Source organism: Macaca thibetana, chromosome 18, assembly GCF_024542745.1.
Source record: "Macaca thibetana thibetana isolate TM-01 chromosome 18, ASM2454274v1, whole genome shotgun sequence".
Taxonomy (NCBI): Eukaryota; Metazoa; Chordata; class Mammalia; order Primates; family Cercopithecidae; genus Macaca; species Macaca thibetana.
In genome coordinates this window covers 23,925,724-23,946,895 of record NC_065595.1, presented here as the reverse complement: position 1 = coordinate 23,946,895, position 21,172 = coordinate 23,925,724, and the positions used below count along the sequence as shown (strand labels likewise).

Below are 21,172 nucleotides of genomic sequence, written 5' to 3'. Positions count from 1 at the left end.
GGTGCTTTCTAAAAAAGAAACAGCATTATGGCCAAATCCCGAACCAATCACCGAGACATTTGATCTTGTCTCACTCCCCTCAACTATAAAAAAGAGAATAATATTGCATCTGCCATCATGGAGTTACATGAATTAAAGCTGGCTTCTATCTACAAACTCTGGCCAAATCTAGCCAGCTGCTGTTTTTGTGTGGCCCTCGACCTATGAATGGCTTTTATATTTTTAAATGATTGGGAAAAGAAAATCAAAATAACAATACTCTTTTGTGATGTGAAAATTTTATGAAATTCAAATTTCAGTGTTCATAAATAAAGTTTTATTGGAACACAGCTATCCTCACTCACATATTGTCTGTGGCTGCTTTAGTGCTATAACAGCAGAATTGAGTATTTGTGACAGAGACCATATGGCCAACAAAGGCTAATATATTTATCATCTGGCCTTTTACAGAAAAAGTTTGCCGACCTCTGAACGAAAGGAGTTACACAGAAATTCTCAATGTTGGTTACACATCACCTGGGGAGCTTTAAAAACACCCATTTGCCCATGTTACACACCAGAGCAATTAAATAAGAATCTCTGGGAGTAGACTCCAGGCATCAATAATTTAAGAACTTCCCAGGAAATTCCAATGTCCAGCCAGATACGAGAACCAGCAGACTTACATGCTATGCATGGTGTGTAAACTTAACACATAGTAAGACCTTGGTAATTGTTAGCTGGCTTGATAAAATAAATCCTCCTTTTTAATTCCTCATTGTATTTCAGTAAAATGATGTTATTAAATATGCACTGGGTGCAAAATGTTTTGTTTTTCTTCCCTCACTCTTTCCTTCCTACCTACCTCTATTCCAACCTGCATGTAAGAGTTAAAACAAGAAGAAAAATTAAGTTTCTCTGTAGGACTTGAGTTTCTAAACATTCACACGCTCAGTATTTTATATTTTCATTTATTCATTCCACAAATTTTTAATGTGTAATATCAAGTTTTACACAATACTTAAGGCACGTAAGCACTCCCAAGATGTGCTTTCAAGGTCCTGGAGAGTGCCCAGTGTTCTTGTAAACAGCCCTTTGAATCTTCTAGGGTTCTTGTAAATAGTCCTTGATATGGTTTGGCTGTGACCCCACCCAAATCTCATCTTGAATTGTAGCTCTCATAATTCCCACGTGTTGTGGGAGGGACCCGGTGGGAGGTAATTGAACCATGGGGGTGAGTCTTTCCTGTGTTGTTCTCCTGATAGTGAATAACTCTCACAAGATCTGATGGTTTTATAAAGGGGATGCACATGCTGTCCTGCCTGCTGCCATGTGAGATGTGAGTTTGCTCCTCCTTCTCCTTTGCCGTGATTGTGAAGCCTCCCTAGTCACATGGAACTGTGAGTCAATTAAACCTCTTTCCTTCATAAATTACCCAATCTCGGGTATGTCTTTATTAGAAGTGTGAGGACAAATACAGTCTTATATAACCTAACTGGCTTAATAGTAGGCTTAAATTAATAAATGCGTGGCATCTTCAAGAGGCAATAACTAAAAAGAGCTCTTGAATGTATGTGTAGTAAAGCAACCAAAATAATTGATTGGCCGGGTATGTCCACTCCACATGCATAAAACCCAAAAGTAGTTCACTTTTTTGTCACAATCTAAATCTTCTAAAATGAGAACATCCTCTAAATCTTCCCAAACAAGAAATGGATATGGACAGAGATAGAACTACAACTAGGACAGAGAAAATAAGTACATGGATTTTGAATTCATACAACCAAGTTCAATTCCAGCTTCATTGGTCACTAGCTTCGTGACCTTGGGGCAATTACTCACCTCTCAGGGCCTCGATTTTCTCAGCTGGAAAATGGGAATAACAATTCCTATCTCACAGAAATGAAATTATTTTCTAAACATATTTTTTAATTGTGGAAGTTTTCCCCTAATTCTTAGACTGTGAGGCTGAAAGATGTCTTTATAGCATGGTGCACAGGGATCGACCCCTCTGCGCCAGGCACTTGGCTCTCCTCACCTGAGGTCCTCACTTTTTTTTTTTTTTTTTTGAGACAGTGTCTTACTCTGTCACCTAGGTTAGAGTGCAGTGCCACAATCTCGGCTCACTGCAACCTCTGCCTCCTGGGTTTAAGCAATTCTTGCACCTCAGCCTCCCAAGTAGCTGGTACAACAGGCACGTGCCACCACACCCAGCTAGTTTTGCTATTTTTAGCCGAGACAGGGTTTCACAATGTTGGCCAGGCCTTAAGCGATCCACCCACCTTGGCCTCCCAAAGTGCTGGGATTACAGACATGAGCCACCGCTCCTGGCTGAGCATTGTTCTTTATGGCCAAATATGAACTCCTTGAGGGAAGGGATTATAATTATGCAGACACTCCCCAAATTACATCACAGTCCCGTTCAAGAAGGCCTTGCAAAGCATGGATTTGGTGTACACTGAAAATACATAGACTTCATAAAGACCTTTAAATTACCCATAGCTCTTCAGAGAAATTAGTGGACAACAGTTCCTATTTGCAATTTTCAGGACATTGGTCCCAAGGTCAAGTATATCTTTCACAGCCTTCAGTAGTGGAGTTGCTTTTAACTCTTGAAAATGTATATTCTTAGAGGCATGTTTTCTCTAAAGTCAATCTCTTTTTATTCATATAAGACTTTCTGTGCTGTGTAATCTCCTGTATTTCTTTTTAATAGTCCCACCTTTTGTCTTGCTTTTTGTGTCTATTCCAGCAGTCTCAACATGCACTTTTTAATCATGTAAATTCCAACATGACCCACCAGTAGCTTCATACTGCAAGAGTTCACAATATTTTCTTTCCTGTTTCTAACTTCAAGATTTTGCTTAAATGATCATTAGGCTAAGTGGCATGCATTTTAAACTATGATTCACCATCTTCCTTGTAAGTCAGTCCTCTATTTCTATAAGTAACTTTTCCTCCTGAACCCTGCTCTATGAACTCTATAAGTTCCAAAGATGCAAAACATTTTTCATGCTTTTTTTTTTTTTTTTTAAGGTGGAGTTTCGCTCTTGTCACCCAGGCTGGAGTGCAATGGTGTGATCTCAGCTCACTGCAACCTCTGCCTCCTGGGTTCAAGTGATTCTCCTGTCTCAGCCTCCCGAGTAGCTGGGATTACAGGTGCCTGCCACTATGCCCAGCTAACTTTTGTATTTTTAGTAGAGACGGGGTTTCACCATGTTGGCCAGGCTGGTCTCGAACTCCTGATCTCAGGTGATCTGCCCGCCTCGGCCTCCCAAAGTGCTGGGATTACAGGCATGAGGCATCATGCCCAGCCCATCTTTCATGCTTTTTATCCATAAATTACTGTAATTTAAAAAATATTTCCCAAATGAAGTTCATGAAATTTAGACTGTGGATGCCTTTGTGTTTCTTTAACATTTTTATTTTCTATTACAAATTCCTCTTCTTAAATTAGAAACTGTTCCTCTCTTCTTGCTCTTACTTTGTCAATTTTTAGTCCTGAATGAAATAAAGCAAAGGGAAAAATAAAACTAATAAACTGAAATAACACGAGATAATGCAATGAGAATACACATGGTACCAGAAACCACATGGGACTCAACAGAAGGGCCTTCCCTCTCATGTGAGTGCCGTCTGCCTTTCCCTCTCTATGCACAATATTCATCTCTGCCTGAGATACTTTACATTTCCATATATCACACTAATATTTTCACATCTCTAAAACTGTATTCCGTCCCTTATGGAACAACTTACAAAAGGTTGATGTTATGCAAGTCAAGAGTTGCACAATCTAAGAGTCTAACCTCTGCATTGCACTTTTTTTTTTTTAGTTTAGGAGCAAAGGTTTAATAGGCAAGAGAAAGAGAAAGAGAAAGGAAAACAGCTCTCTCTCTCTAGTGAGAGAGAGGGGACTTCCGAGAGGAAAGGCCCTGCTTTGCACATTTTGTTTATTTAGTTGGTGTTAGTTGATTGATTACTCTGTAACAACAGAACTCAGGGACCTTAATACCTGACCGCACAAACCAAATAGAAAGGGGTGACAAATGTCTAAGAGACTCAATCATCGACTAAATTAGTTGTCTATTGCCGTATAACAATTACCCCAAAACTTAGTTGCTTGAAACAGAAAACACAAATTATGCCACAGTCTCTGTGGGGTAAGAATTCAGGTGCAGCTTAGCAGGGTGCCCATGGTTCAACGTCTCTCACAAATCAAAGTGTTGGCTGGGCATGCGGTCCTATCTGAAGGCTTTTCTGGTGGGTATCTGTCTCCAAGCTCACTCAAGTGGTTGCTAGCAGGATCTAGTTCCTTGTGCCACATGATGTATGTAGTACGTGCATGTCTCCATAGCACATACGGAAAGGTGTAGGCTCTTTGAAAAGACCAGTAAGATAAACAATGCTCTGGCCAGTCCAAAGATAAAAAAGAGAGAGAGAAAGAAAAGAATAGGATTAACGATGAGAAAGTATACACAGCAACAGATATGATTACTTTAAAACATATCAGGGAACTATATGTTATTCTATTTTACTAAATTGAAAATCTCAAATGTATTATTTTCTAGAAAAATATAAACTACAAGACTTGCTCAAGAAGAATTAGAAAACTCAAATAAACCAAAATTATTAAAGAAATGAAAATCAATTATTAAAACATGAGCCACACAAAAAGCCCATACTGTTGTTTGGGGCAGTTCTAACCACCTTCAAGAAACAGAAAATCCCTACATCATTTAAATTTTGCAAGCATAAAAAGATGGAAACATACCAATTACTGTTACAAAATTTGCGCAATAGTAACTAATCCCACACTTATGCCTAATAGATACAAAAAAATGCTAAATGAAACCTTAGTATACTAAATTCAGATGTATAACACAAAGGTTATGCATCATAACCAAGTAGGTTTATTCCAGGAATGCAATCGTGCTCCAACTTGGAAAATGGATTAACATATATTACAACATCAATTGGACAAAATAAACAGTTCATATAACCATCTTGATAGAAAGTAGAGGTAAAGTATGGGATAAAATTCACTATCAATTTCTAATTTAAAAAAAACTATTAATAAAATAGAATATAAGAGTTTCTCTTACCATTATTTACAGTAATATCTCTCCCTGACCAACTTTTCCAGTACAATCAGGAGCAATATGAGGAAGTCAATCATCACCACTTCTATTTCAGATTGTGCTCCAATTTCAATACATGCAATTAAACCTGAAAACAAAATATTGTGGAGAAAGAAAAACGGCCAGGAATTATACATGTTATGGTTGCTTACCTATGAAAGATATTGAAAAAAGGAGATTTATCTGAAAAAGTATTGGAACTGACATCCCTGTTAGTATTCAGCTGCTATGTCATAGAAAGTTTGTACAAACTGTTCACACCCAGTGTCTGAACCGATTGGTTCATTCTCAGACTGCATCACTAGCATTTTGATTTGTGACTTCTAATAAGATATATCATTAAGAAGGCTGGCAATAAAACAATAGGTAAATCAGCAGCTTTCCTACTTACCAATTGTGACCAGTTAAAAAAAAACGTAAAGGCAAGATGATCCTATTCGTAGTAGTAAAAAGACATAAAATATCAAGAAATAAGTTGGACAAAAATTATGCAAGATCTTAATAAAAAAGATTAAATTTTACTGAGGGCCATATAAAAAGACCTGTATATTGACAAATTGCATTGCTGTAGTAAGAATAACGAATATCATTACAAATTCTCTGCAAATTAACCTACAAATGTAACTTAGTCTTACTGAAAATCTCCTGGAATTTCTTTTCAGAGCTTGACAAAATTCTGGGAGAATAAACACACAAACATGTTTTCAAAAAGAAGAATAATGAGTTAGGGTTTTCCTTAGCAGATATCCAAATGTGTTATAAAGCCACAATATGTACAGTAATTTGACATAGATGCCAACATAGACACATCAGTGAAATCAAGTAGAAAATCCGAAAGCAGACCTATGTATATTTAAGAATTTAGTGAATGATAAAGATGGCATTTCAAATCTGTGGGGAAAAGATAAATTATTCAATTAATAGCTGAGGGAAATATGGTGACTAGTTTTATAATCTTGAGGTTGGGAAGGTCTTTCTGAACATGACACTACAGGATGAAATCATAGAGGAATATAAAGATGCTTTTGACCTCCAAAAAAGTTATACTGACAAAAATTAGTATTGGCCATTAAATAAATTAGAAAATAACTTTTTTAAGGCAAGATTTCTTGTTTATCCTCTATTACTAGATCCTGCAACAGCGCGTGACACATAGTAGGCATTTGAATGAGTAGATACATAAACAGTTCTGGCAAGTCAGTAAGAGAAAAAATGAACACCTCCATTTTTACAATGAGCAAAAGACATGGATCAAAAAGAAGAAACACAAAAGGTCAGTAAAAAAAGCTCAAATAGTATACATTACACCAACAGTAAGGTAAATACAAACTGAAACAATAGTTCACCATTTTTTATGTATTACTATTTCGCTTTTTAAACTGAAATGGCCAACATATGGGCAAAGAAGCACTCATAAACTGCTGGTAGGAAAATTAAAATCTGTGCAATATAATTGAAAGTCTTTAAAACTGCAGACTCTCTGACCTAGTAATTTCACTCCTAGGAATTTATTTCTAAGGAAATCATTAAACAAGCATGCAAAGACATATATACAAGGATATTCATCAAGCACCCTTTACAAGAGTGACAACTAGAAACAAGCATTCACAAATAGAGAACTGGTTTCATAAACCTTGGTATACTTTTTCAATCGAATACCATGCAAGAAGGATAAGTAATGATGCAACTATGTATTAGCTAATATCAAAAGATGTTCATCATATGCTGTTAGTTCAGAAAGCCGGTTACAAAACAGCATATGTAAAAATCATGTTTGCATGCCTAGAAAAAATAGACAATAAATATTAAAATTTCAAGAGTGATTTTTTTATCATGGTAGTTTTTTCTTCCTCCTCCTCCTCCTCCTCTTCTTCTTCTTCTTCTTCTTCTTCTTCTTCTTCTTCTTCTTCTTCTTCTTCTTCTTCTTCTTCTTCTTCTTCTTCCTCTTCTTCTTTTCTTTTTTTTTTTTTGAGATGGAGTCTTACTCTGTTGCCTAGGCTGGAGTGAAGTGGCGCGATCTCAGCTCACTGGGATTACAGGCATGCGCCACCATGCCCAGCTAATTTTTTGTATTTTTAGTAGAGACTGGGTTTCACTGTGTTAGCCAGGACGGTCTCGATCTCCTGACCTCGTGATCTGCCTGCCTTGGCCTCCCAAAGTGCTGAGATTACAGGCATGAGCCACCGCACCTGGCCTTGTTTTCTTCTTAATGATCTTTTATGTGATCTAATTATTTACACTACCATGTGCTACTTCTATAACAAAAGTGTTAATTTTTAAAAACAATGTAAAAGTAATATTTGGTCTATGGAAATAAATCTTATGTTGTCTTTTTGGATGTTTCCATCCCCTGAGCTTACTCTTTTTACTATATATATATTTTATATATATAATATATATTACATATAATATATAATATACATAATATATAATATATACATAATTATATATACAATTACATATATATTACATATATATATAATTTTCAAGCATTTGTGAGAAGGTAATATTTGGAAATTATTAAATGGTAACCCCTAAATTGCCCTCCAACCTCCACTACCATATTCAGCTGCAATCTTCCACCCACTTTATCACATTACCCTGCTTTACTTTTTAAAAATTTTCTTTGCAGCCTTCTAGGTGAAGTCAGGTCATTTACACATTTGCATAATTGCTATTCATTTTTTTCTGCCAGAATGTAATCTCCATGAGATCAGGGACTTGCACTGTTTAGCACAAAGTTATATCCCAGTACCTAGGACAGTGACTGATACATAGTTGAGGCTCAATAAATATGTGTTGAATAAATGAGTGAGTGAATGAGTTTGTTTTGGAGGAGTTGGTTTACTTCATGTGGTTCTGCAAAGAGTCGTTGCCTCTTGAGAACCTTTTGGAATTAGATCTACTAGTTTTCTCTATTAAGCAGTGAGGCTGACCTTCCAGACAGTGGTATATGATAGAAATCACTCAAGCCTAGACGTCAGTAGAGCTGGACTCCAGTTCTGATCTCACCACAAACAAGCTTCATAAACAAATCAGTTTTGAAGTTCTTGCTACACAAGATTAGCCCTAATCAAAAGTTGAAAAGGTCAAGAGGCTGCTGCCCTTGCTTCCCGTGTGCTGTTCTACGTCTTCAGCAGGGTCCACATGCTCTCCTCTATGCCCCTGCCCTCTCCTGTTTCACTCTCCCAGTTGGTGGTAAGGCTGCCTGAGCCTCTGAGATGGTGAATTTGTGTGTCAGCCTGACTGGGCTAGGGGCTGCCCAGATGGGTGGCAAAACATTTTTCTGAATGTGTCTGTGAGGGTGTTTCTGGAAGAGATTGGCATTTGAACTGGGAGACTGAGTAAATAAAATCACCCTTACCAGTGTGGATGGACATTATCCAATTACTGAGGGCTCACAGAACCAAAAGGCAAAGGAAAGGCGAATTCACTCTCTTCTTGAGTTGAGACATCCATCGTTTCCTCCCTTCAGACATTGGAACTCCTGGTTCTTGAGCCTTCAGACATGAACTGAATTATACTACTGACTTTCCTGATTCTACAGCTTGCAGATGGCAGACAGTGACATTTCTCAGTCTCCATAATCACGTGAGCCAATTCCCATGTCAATCAATCAATCAATCTTCTGTTGATTTTGCTTCTCTGGAGAGCCCTGACTAACACAGCCTGTATAGTTACACTCTGCCCATCTCCAGGGGATATAGATTCATATGCTTGCACTTATGACCTTCCTCACTTGCATCTCATGGAAATGCACTTTCAAGGTAGTATCCAAAAAACTCACATAGATTGTCTTGTACCCTACCTGCTTATTCATAAGTGCAAAATAATTTTGTTGTCTGCAAAACAGAATCTCTGGAGCAGAATCATTGTCATCTTGTGATTTATAACACTCAAGTGACAAAAAGTATGCTAGATAATGACAAGGCACATTTACCAGTCACCTATGTACACCCCATGCATGATGGTATAAAAAAAATCACAATGTTTTCTAATACACAATAACTTAATGACCAATAGATGTTATCACTAACTATCCATCCAACTCTTTAAATACCATCAGCCCTGCAGAAGGTAGAAAAAGTTGAATCACCTCCTAGCTTGGTGGGCTTGAGATCTAAATTGTAAATGTGAGATACTATTATCTGAGCCTCCCAGGACTGCCTTGGCACTGGGAGGACTAGTACTGCACTCTTGAATTTAATCCTCCCCTGTTTTTTTTCCCCCCCAGATATTTATAACACAGCTGTGGAAAGGTGTTCCTGGCAGGAAGTTGGCATACAACTTCTCAGGCTGGGAGCAAATATCTGAATCAGATAGGAAGAAACACTCCAAATGGATCAATTTGTTTAAATTTTAGAGTTGAAATTCAGGTCTGGAGACACTGAGTGATGTCACAGAATAGATAATTTATCTGATAACCCAAGTTTCAAGTCCCTGCTTTTTCTTCAATTTTCCAAGTAATACAGGCCAAAGCTGATTTCCTCTTATGCATGAAGTCAGTGATCACATCAAAGTAGGCCTACTTCAAGATGCTGCTTGAAAGACTCTACTATCAAGCATAGGCTTGACTTTCCAGAATCAGATTTTAAAAGCCTTTGGCACTTAAATAAAACATCTTCATTTTGTAACAGACCAGCCTTTTCTTTCCTTTTTGCAGGAGTGGGAAGTGAAATTACATACCATGTGGTTTTCATAATTTTAAAACATCGTAATTTTTAAGACAGTGAGAAAGATATTGAAGGCATTTACGGGACAGCCAGGTATGAGACTATCTGGGCTGGAGAGAAAATAAATGACTTGAGACTGGAAGACAACCATTCACTGGACTCAGAGAACACCAATCATCTTTATTCTACAAGAGAAATCAGAGACTACGTTCTACTGCCCAGGAAATGGCAGTTAATGGAATAGCTCAAAAGAGAGAGCAGCCTTTGAAACATATGCAGATTGTACATCAGCTGCTGGTGGGCTGGAAGAAAACAGGAGCACTACTGGCAATGATACATTCTCTACTCAGGCCACATAGCCAGACAGTGCTGCCTCAACTCAGCCAATGTTGTACAGCATCCCACAATTACTAAAGCGCTTAAGTAGAGACCATCTCATCTGATCTTCACATTTATCCTTTGAAAGGAGCAGGCTAAAGCTAGTTTCTCTGGAACATATGACCAGCTTAGCAACTGGCCCATGTATATCTTCAAATAAATTGAATCAGTCAGTAACATAGGCTGGAGTGAGGGTCAAGACTAGAAGGCCTAGGAATTTTAAGATTCTTTTGGGCTTATAAGATTATATGTATGCATTTCTGCAACCTCCACTGCATCTACAGTACTTATTTACAGAATAATTAATTGCTGCTTTGCTGCTAACAACTAGTAACATTTATTAAGCATTTGCAATTTGCCATTAATTTTCTAAGCATATCACATAGATTACCTTATTTTATTCTCACAATTACCCTAAAAGAAACTCAATAAATATCCATTGAGTGAATGGCTGAACTTAAGTCAGTCAAATAATACTTGGTGATACTACTTTCTCCCTTTACAACCACAACATCATGACCTCCATTTGACTCTATTGGGAAGCATCTGGATGCTAGAAAGGAAAGGGAATAAAAGATCACCTTGACTGCAGCATAGAAATTGTACTCATGGAAAACAGAATCCTTGGAAAAGGATGCCATGACTCAGATATGAAATGATGAAGATCTAAACTAAGGACGTGATCATTGAGTTGAAGAGGAGACAGAATATTTAAGTGAACTAGTCATGCTGCTGGACTGGATAGAGATAGGGAAAGAAAGGACACCATGATGGTGGTCAGGGATCTGGTATGAACAACCTGAGTGAATGCAGTTCAATTCAGAGAAACAAAGGATGATGGTGCTTTGGAGGATGAGGATGTTGATTCCTGTTTTGGATGAGTTGAATTTGAAGCACCTGCCAGGCATCCAGAGGTTGAAGGCCAGTTGAGTAAAAAAAAATTACATCTGAAACTTCAGGACTGAGACCTGGGATGGAAAATATCAGCTTCCATCAGCCTGACTTGGGAATCATCCACTGTGAGAGAGTAACGAAGCCATGGAAATGCCTATGCCCACCCAAGCTACATGGTTTGGACTTTGTCCTATAGTTAGGGAACCACTTTCCATCTACTTTCCAGGTTTCTCACACCTAGAGGGCCTCACCGCTGTTCACCATGTCACAGTGGCATCCTGTCTTCTGCAGCTCTCTCCCTCCTCAACCACCATCTGGGTGATTGCCACCATGCTTTAAACAAACTCTGTTCTTACCCAGTTAGGTTCCTTGTCTTCTTCTCTTCATCACTTGAAGCATAAGCTCCCCACTGCCTTTACAGACTCCTGAAGGGCACTGTGCCGTTTTCCACTCCCTGACTCCAGTCCAACATCCACCCTTTGCTGGGGTTGATAGTGACATTTCAACCACTGCCCCTGCCACTCTGCCCCAGGTTCAGAAAGAACAGTGGCTCCTCGACCAAGCAGAAATGAAGAGTGCCCTCCCCAGCCCCTTGCACTCTGTCTCACACCCACATTTGCATTCCTTCTCAGCTTGTTTCCACTCTGCCAGTTTTGTTCGCATGTCTGGCACTAGGGGTGGCTCCCAGGGCCTTTTGCAGCCCTCTTCTTTCACCCAGAAGGAAGGTGGACCAGTCTGACTCCAACGTGCTGCCGAATGCCAACTGGCAGGTGGCTGGGTGACGGGAGGGTGATGACACGGCAGGGCACTCCCAGCAGGCAGGAAATCAGGGCACCAGATTGGCACCCACAGTTGCAGCTTCAAACCGTCAACAACAGCCAGAATCCTGGACGATGAACCTTCCTGTCATTCCCACAATCTTGGAATCTTCTCAGAGTGGCTTGAATACTAATGTAAAGGAAATTTCTCAGAAACCACATTCAGTCTGGGAGTCAGGGAGCCAAAATTGTATCTCATCCTCTTCTAGGTGCGTGCAGCATACAGACTCACTCCCAAAACCAGTCCTAATCTCCTCAAAGATGGGGGAGAGAGCAATTGCTAGACAAATGTCGCAACCAATGTTCTTCCTCTGCAGACATACCCGCTTCTGCTTTGCTCTTCTCCAATTTGGGCAGATAGTGTCATATTGTTTTGCAGCTTCAGGGTAGCATGCCTTCTCCTGTCACTGATTTCTAAGAATTTCTACCAGAGAATGCATGGAAACCATCAGCATCCCAACTTGAAACTAAACTTTATTCCTAAATGGGCTTCTCTCCAGCTATCGCTCCCACTCTCAGAAACTCACCTTCTCCTTCCTTGAGAAAAGAAGGCTTTTTCCTCTCTGCACCCACCGCTGCTCAACATCTACACAACCCTTCCAGGTTTTCTCTCTCATATACACACCACAGCAGTTTTCATTTCTATTCCATTTAATCAGATCTCACCATGTCCCATGGGCAACCTTATGACCAAAGGGCAACAGCTCATTTGGGTTAGGATGTGTTCTAGATATTTCTTGTTATCCTTTCCAGATCCACTCTCCACCCTTTTCTACCCTGCTCTGTATCTTGGGAGGCCAGCTCCTGAGAACTGTAGCAGGGGGCTTCCGTGTGTGCTAGCAATGGGAGTTTAGCCAATGAGAGATCTCAGCAGGAGATCAGAGTGTGAGAGGAGAGTGAGGTGAGGGCTTATTGCCCCAGCTCCATCTCTTCAAAGCACTGTAAACTGGATGCATCTCTCTGCTGTAGGTTACAGCTCCTGTTAGAAGGCTCTTTCCTTATAGCCCCTCTTTCTGAGCTCCCCATAGCTGCTCCACTACTTGTCCCTTCAGGTCTGGGGATGGTAAAGGCTCCCTGCTGGTACAAGCCCCAGGGTATTGCAATATTCCTCCCTGACTTGCTGAAACCCTTCCCACACCTTTGTAAGTCTTTCTTTGATAAACCTCTCCTCAAACACCCATATTAAGTATGCTGTCTGTCTCTGGCCTGGACCCTGAATGAAACAGGAGACTGTTACTACATTATGATGGAGGACTTTTGCTAATTTAGATCAATTTAATTTAACAAATATCAACTAAGTGCCTAGGACCTGTTTATTATTTTAAAATAATCATTTTTAAAATGAGCAAACTATATAATCTATTAGCAGGTGACTCATGCTATGAAGAAAAAATGAATCAAATAAATGGTACAGGGAGTGTCAGAGGTTGGGAGGCATGCAATTTCATATAGGGTGGCCGAAGATGGTCTCACAGAGAAGACATTTGAATGAGAGTGCAGTGAGGGCACAATGAAGTACAGTATGGACACGGAAGGTTTCCCTCAAAGAGTTTATACCCAAGTTAGGAAGACGAGATGGACATACAGGAAATTACACATGCCACAAGGCGGTAAGTCAAGAAATGTTAAATGGCAGTAGATGATTAAATGTCAGCAAAAAAACAATGTATATGATAGTAAGTTCTTCCATTGTCCTAGGTTGTGTATTTTTGCAAAACAGGCTTTGAAATGAAGCTTAGTTTGTGGTGTGTTTATTGGAAAGTACCCTGGGCAACAATATCTGTAGAAAGGAGAAGGAATCAGGGTTGGCTGCAAGGAGAAGTCAAACTGCAATGTAGGCCTGACAGCCTCGGCTAGACATTCAGGAAGCTCTACAGCTAAAACAGCTCATCAGAGTTGTGCTATGTTGGACTGAAATGGCAGAGCCTTTAGATGCTCATCTTGATCGTCACTGGATGTGGGTTGGCACCTGGGAAGGTATGACCTTGAACTAGTCAGCTTTCTGAAGCTAAAACAATCCTTGTGGGAGGTGAGAGCCACAAGCTAGAGCAAAATATCTTTCTTTGAAGGGGGATCTGGACAGCATATCTCTGTGTACACCTAAACAATTACTAAAAATAATTGAAAATGAGATTGTTTAACCATTATCTGTATATCACTGAAGAATCCTGGTTACTAGAGATGTGCAAATATAAATCTTATTTTTGGTTCTGCATAGTACATATCTATGATTTTGAGGTTGATCTTGAGGAAGAGTCTAGGATGGATTGTTAAAGTAAAGGTCTGTAGTCTCTTAAAAAATGTGGTAAAAATCTAAGACACATGTTCTCTAAGAAAAAGTCCTGCCAAATGTATCTCACTTCCTTTGAAAATGTTATTAAATTAGTCCATCAGGGGATTTGATAGAGTATGCCTAGATTTCAGAGAAATTATGATGATGTTCTTGTCAGAATGGCATGCTAGACAACATGCCTGCCATATCAACTCAACCTTGCCTTCCAGTTTCATCAGCTTAATCATCTCTGTAAGATGCAGATCTTCTTACTCAATGATTCCACTCTCCCTGCTCCTTACCCTCAGTCAATAGGACAGGCTTGACCAAGGAAACCAATCTGTCACCAGGTCAGTGACCAGATTCTCTCCTTCCAGAATTCGAACAGGAAAAAAGGAAAGACAAGAAAGAAAGAGAAGAAAGAGAGAAAGAACGAAAGAAAGAAAGGATGGAAGGAAGGAAGGAAGGAAGGAAGGAAGGAAGGAAGGAAGGAAGGAAGGAAGGAAGGAAGGAAGGAAGGAAGGAAGGAAGGGAAGGAAGGGGAGGGAGGGAAGGGAAGGGGAGGGGAGGGAGGGAAGGGGAAGGGGAGGGGAGGGAAGGGAAAAGAAGAGGGAAAGGAAAGAAGGGAAGGGAAGGGAAGGGAAGGGAAGGGAAGGGAAGGCAAGGCAAGGGATGGCAAGGGAAGGCAAGGAAAAGCCAGAAGGGAAGGGAAGGCTAGGGAAGGGAAGGCCAGGGAAGGGAAGGCCAGGGAAGGGAAGGCCAGGGGAGGGAAGAAAGAGCAGGCAGATGGCATTGGTTCCCAGAACAGTATGTTCATGTGAAATGGTGCCAGGGTGCCATGGAAAGTCAAAACTAAAGGGAGGTGAAGCCACGAGTCTCACTGAACCAGTCAAGAAGTAAGAAAAATTGAGAAGATCTGGAGAGTATGTGTAGACCCAAATAGGAGAAATGGAGAAATCAGCTGACTAATGGTTTTCCAATTCCGTGGGGTCCAGCATTATTTCCTACAAGTGAATTATATCAGAATTCCTTACGTTCTTAGAAGCCTATTTTTACTTAAGCCACTTTAAATATGTTTGTATTACTTGCAACCCGATAATGCCTAAAATGACTCTCTAATCATATTCTTATAAATTGTATAATATACTGGTTAATGAACCAGATGGCAATATATTAGATGGGTTATTAATTGGTTAGGAAAAAAATCCAGAAAACAACTGCTTAATTAGTTGATAGATACATAGAAGGGGTTCCAAATGGCTTCTATAGTGCTGTATCCTCATGACTGAGGCATTCGAAAGTTTTCTCTGTAATTAGAACATATGCTGCCTGAAAGTAGGTATTATGAACACCTCACAAAGTACCCATGTTTAGGACAGAGCACAGTGTTGACACACACTAGATGTTCAGTAGAAAAGCTAACTTTATAAAAATATAGATTTTGCAGATAACATGAATCAAAGAAAGATAGTAATTTTGATGGATGAGAGAATTAAAAATCAGCATAGGAAAATAATTATATTTTATAAGAATAACTGCAAAGTTCTGGAAATGGGCCCAAAAGATAAAAAGTGTATCTTAGGGACCACATGCAGAATATCTTGTTTGGTCCTGGGCACCACCTTCAGATAACAAAACATAAACAAGAGTATAGTTGGAGGATGAGGATCAGAAGGGCAAAGTGACTCAAAAGCATTTCAGAAAGGCCCGGGGATGAATAACCCACAGAACTATAAACTTACAGCATACAGTGTGGTGAATGAAGGCAGCCTTCAAGCCTCTAAACAGTTGTCATGAGGGTGAAGAACTGATTCATTAAGTCTCTCTCTTCCAAGAGAGAAAAAACTAAGACCCATGGGTGAAATCTATATTCTTTCTATCAGTGAAAAATCAATTGAGCAACTTAACTTCAACCAATCATTGTCTTGGTACTGGCTACACTCTGCCGAACAAAGCAGACAGCCTGCCTTCATGGAACTGATGGTCTAGCAGGGATACTCACGTTCGTCAAAATATCATGGCATAAATGCACAAGAAGGGCTATGAGACGAGTAGAAAGTGCTGTCAGAGTTCCCTGAAGCTAGAGGAATGGATTTGTTTTGATTTAATTTTTGCTTTGTATTATTTTGTTTTATATAAGAGTTCAAGAAACTGAAAAGCAATGTTGCCGAAGCCTAGTGAACAAATGGGAGAATGGCATAAACTATGGGAGAGAGAATTAAAATGTTAGAGCAAAAGACCAGGGAAGAGATATTAAGTCATAAACTAAACTAGGGTGGTGGCAATGCAAGTAGAGAGAAATTGTTGCATTTAAGGTTCATTTTGGAGGTAAAACCTAAATGACTTCAGGATATATTGGGCAGAGGTAAGTAAGACATTCATTAATTCAACTTGATATTTGTTATTATCTGGATGAAAACTGACCTAAAATATTTTATACTCTTCATAAAGTGTTTATTGAGTCAATGAAACAAATTTGGAGGGAAGGGACTTGCAAGGGTATGTTTAACCAGCTTCAGAAAATAAATATGTAAATATTTTAAGGGCTTAGGTAAATGCCCTGTTAAAGTAACCTCACATTGTCTCTATAATTTGAAATAAATTTCCAAAGTTCAGGTTGCTCACAGATCCAAATCAGTCTTTATCCTTCAATCACTTATCCATTCAAAAATTTTTATTTAACATTTAACATATGCGAGAAGCTGTTTGAGTTGCAAAGATGAATCAGGAAAGGACTTGTACAAAGGTAAGAGGAACACAGACTGTGTCCTACCTTAGGGCTCCTGAGACGCTTGCAAAGCAAACAATCCAGAGAAACAGTGAAGGTTTCATTTGTGCTGTGCCTTGGAAGGTGAGGCATTCAGCACAGACAGGCAGGCATTCTAAGAGGAATCAGCATGCCATGGCGGCAAGGGGGTTGGGAACATGGGCTGAAACAGTAAAAGTATTAAAATAGTCTGTGGTGATGACTGGAAAGTGTTAGTAAAACATTTAATTAATGAAAAATGAAAATATTCCTCCCTAATGTACTTTATGCATCGCAGATTCATCTGAACTTACAGGTGAAATGGAAATTTAGAGAGAAAATTCTTCAATCCCTTTGGCTTTCATCATTGTGTTGCTATGGCTTGACTGTCTGAGCCAGGACCTAGGACACAAGTGGTCTTTCTCCCACAGCAAAGAAACAATAAATATTGCTCTAACTTCCGGGTTTCTGATGATTAGATCCTGTTTTCTCTCCAATATTCTCCTAAATTCTGAGTGGTGTTGTGGTTTTATAGTTAAGCTTCTAGGTCATCCACATGCCCCACTGATATGGTTTGGTTGTGGCTCCACCCAAATCTCATCTTGAATTGTAGCTCCCACAATTCCCGTGTATCATGAAAGGTACTCAGTGGGAGGTAATTGAATCATGGGGGAGGGTTTTTCCTGTGCTGTTCTCACAATAGTGAATGCGTCTCATGAGATCTGATGGTTTTATAAAGGGGAGTTCCCTTGCACTTGCTCTCTCTTGCCTACAGCCATGCAAGATGTTCTTTTGTTCTTCCTTCATCCTCCACCCATGATTGTGAGGCCTCCCCAGCCATATGGAACTGTGAGTCAACTAAACCTCTTACCTTTATAAATTCCCCAATCTCGGGTATGTATTTATTAGTACTGTGAGAACAGACTAACACACCCACCAAGTCTGACTTCCATTTATGGGGCTCCAAGATACCAAGTAAGCCTGCAAGTCCTTATTTGGGGCACAAATGTTTGAGGTCCTCCTAAGGTACCTTGTGTCTGTTTTTCTCTTATAATCCCCATACAAGGTTGCACACTTCCAAGACAGATGTGGGTGGAGCCAGCTCTGAAGACTGTATGCCTAAATGGAGTCAAGGAAACATGAGATTGATGGCTACTCACCCAAAAAATTAGCGGCAGACATAGATCTTGCTGCCAAACGAGCTGATCTACATTTTTATTTTGGCTGAGAAATATCACAAATTTTTAATAGACATTCTTCTATAATATGACATCTTTTCTTTACAAATGTCAATGCCTTTTATTAGTCAACTGCTAGTGGCTATTTATTTTTATCTATTTCTTCCAATAGTAGTCAAGCCAAAATTATCCACCTATTCTCATTCACCTTTTTGACTAATCCTACCCATTCAAAAAAAAAAATGACTGGTCAGGATCAAGAACAAAGTAAGACTAAACTTACACAGTATAGACTATACTTTAACCTTACTATTATTCTACTAATCTGAGCTTCCCAGCCTCTATAATTAGGTAGTGACAGTTAAGAGCTTCAAATTATACAGAGCAATCAGTTATTCCTGGCAGCCTCCCTCTTCATACCAAAGATATCACCATTTGCCCGGTTCTAGGAAACTCAATGTCTGCATTTCCCTTGAGGGCCACCTAGGGAGTTTCTCACATTGAAGGATGGTTTATTTAACTTATCACAGCTAGTGTTTCTGAAAGATGGTGAGGCTCACAACGTAATAACCACCTGTCATCTCTTATTAGTTAGATATTTCACACTGGAGATTTGTTATATTAAAGGGCACTAAAATTATTGACATCAGATAACTGACTTATAATTAAATTTTATGTAGATTATTAAAATACCGTTGTTACTGTTATAGGGGAAAAATAATGGCAACGAGATAGGTTCATGACAGAATTCACTATTTCTAGCACACCATGTCAGTATGTCATTAAGTGGAGGCTTTGTCAGACCTACTGGTAAAGTCTTATAGGCATGAACCGCTGCGTCCAGCCCTCCTGTCTGCTGAGAGCCCCACTCCAAGTGAATGGAAAGGGTGATCCCATGCTTACAACTCTCTCTTGGAGTGGGGAACTTGGAGAAGAGGCCTAATAGCTACGGCAGGCTCTGACCCAAAGAAAACCCATCTAAAAAGACAGACTAATCACTCATGAAATCTAAAGTAGAAAAAAAAAAAAAAAAACGATAAAAAGCTGAAAGGACTGTAAAAATAATTGTCCTAAAGTTTTTCTCCATATTAACCTCAGTTCAAAATCCCTCAGTTCAAAATCCTCTGGGGAAATCTACAAAGTGAGAAATCGAATATTTGCCCATGTCTTCCCAGAAAAGTCCAGCTTACAACTGCACTCCCTCCTCTGAATTTCTGGAGCATATGTTGTGTGTATTGTTCATTATTACTTGGTGAACTTCTCTAGAACCTCTATGTGGAAGTATTGTTTATCTCTTCTGACAAGATTTAACTTTAATATATTATTGACTTTTACTTTTAGTAAGAACATATGATTTGTGAGGTTAGGACCCTGGTTTTGTGCTTTTGGTTCACCCACAGAACCTATCATGCAGTACATAGGTGTACAATAAATACCTGTTGCTTCATTAGAAAAGAATTGTGTTGAAGGCCAGACACGGTGGCTCATGCCTGTAATCCCAGCACCTTAGGAGGCTGAGGTGGGAGGATCACTTGAAGCCAGGAGTTCGAGACCAGCCTGGGCAACATGGCAAAACCCTGTCTTTACTAAAAATACGAAAATCAGTCCGGCATGGTGGCACACACCTGCCATGGTGGCACACACCTGCCATGGTGGCACCCAGCTACTCAGGAGGCTGAGGCACAAGGATTGCTTAAACCCAGGAGGCAGAGGTTGCAGTGAGCCAAGATCATGCTACTGCACTCCAGAGTGGGTGACAGAAGGAGATTCTGTCAACAAAGAAAAAAAAAAAAGAAAGAAAAAAAGAAAAAGAAAAAAGAAAGAAAGAAAAGAATGGTGTTGGAAAATCTCAAAAGAAACTCCATGTGGCATAAATTGTTGCCAAGCAAATGGAGTTCATATAATTGAATATGAGGCAATTCTAAAAGTATAAATTAAAGCATATGTATCTCACTTTTAACTTCTTTATAGTAAATTCTAATGTTCTCAGAACCTGAAGAACTCAAGATTAATGTACTGAAAAGTCAGCGGAGGAGCCCAGTGAAGAGCTAGTGACCAGCACTAACTATCAAGAATGTTTCCTTGGTGGGTATTTTTGGTGTGCAGCCAGTACCTGTGGTCCCTGACTTTCTGAAGGGCATGTGATCCATGCTCCCGGTTCCCTTTCTCAGCTCTCGGACCCTAAGAGCTCCACATCTGGACTCAAGTGGAAATGCAAGGGCTAGAAACACATACAAAGAAAACCAGGGTGATTTTTTGTGGAATCTGTCTGGTACTTCCAGGATGGGCTTATTAGTATTAACCAGAAAAGAAAATATTAAAGAAAAATAATAGCGCCTAATATGGCTTTAAATAACCTTCAAGTTCAGGAAGAAATACTTTTTTGTACAATACTGGTTTGGTCCTCACTCCCATCCATCACTTCAGATATCTGGTCAACACACATGAGTCATCTTTGTATTAGTGACGGTACACAGATGTGAACTTCACTGTTGGAGGTGAGTGGGATACAGGTCAAAGTCACCACATCACTTTAAAGAACTGCAATTTGAAGTTCTAGCCAACACCACCCTATTTCCACCCATGCCTGGCTTCACTTACTCTGCCATCAGCCTGTGTTGAAGTCCCAGAATAGCTCCCTATTGAGTCTTCAGTGAGATTTCCATTTCAAAGGATGGTACTGTCTCAGCTGGGCTCTGCTGGCCTACTGTGCATGTTGAAGCTGGCAAAAGAAAGTCATGCCTCCTTTGCATTGTTTGATCTAAAGTCTTTTTAAAGGGCTTTGTAACATTCTTTTGTTGTAAAGCCCTAGTCAGAAAAGATAAAAGATAAATATAAATACTGTATAAAGAGAAGAAGTATCTATGTAAGGAACCATTCAAATTATAATTAGGAAGGAATATGACACATTTAACTGGAAGGCAGCATCCAGAAACTTATAAGCCCAGTTGTGCACATTTGAAATCTGAATCTCTCATGTCATTTGAAACAATTTATTTATTTCCATTGTGCCACACTTTTCTCATCTGTAAAACGAGGGTAACAGAAGCAACTACCCCATAATAATTTTGGGAAGATTATAGAAAGTAATACATT

General features: G+C 39.4%; 1 long non-coding RNA gene across 1 annotated transcript in view; it reads right to left on the bottom strand.

The window, feature by feature from the left end:
* Nucleotides 1–2,036: 2,036 nt before the first annotated feature.
* Nucleotides 2,037–21,172, bottom strand: part of LOC126941018 (uncharacterized) — a 65,436-nt gene continuing 46,300 nt past the window's right edge. Inside the window, exons 3-4 of the long non-coding RNA XR_007721049.1 lie at nt 5,082–5,205; nt 2,037–4,386 (exon numbers count right to left, since the gene is read on the bottom strand). This is a non-coding gene — a long non-coding RNA (uncharacterized LOC126941018). The remainder of the gene's footprint in view (nt 4,387–5,081; nt 5,206–21,172) is intronic.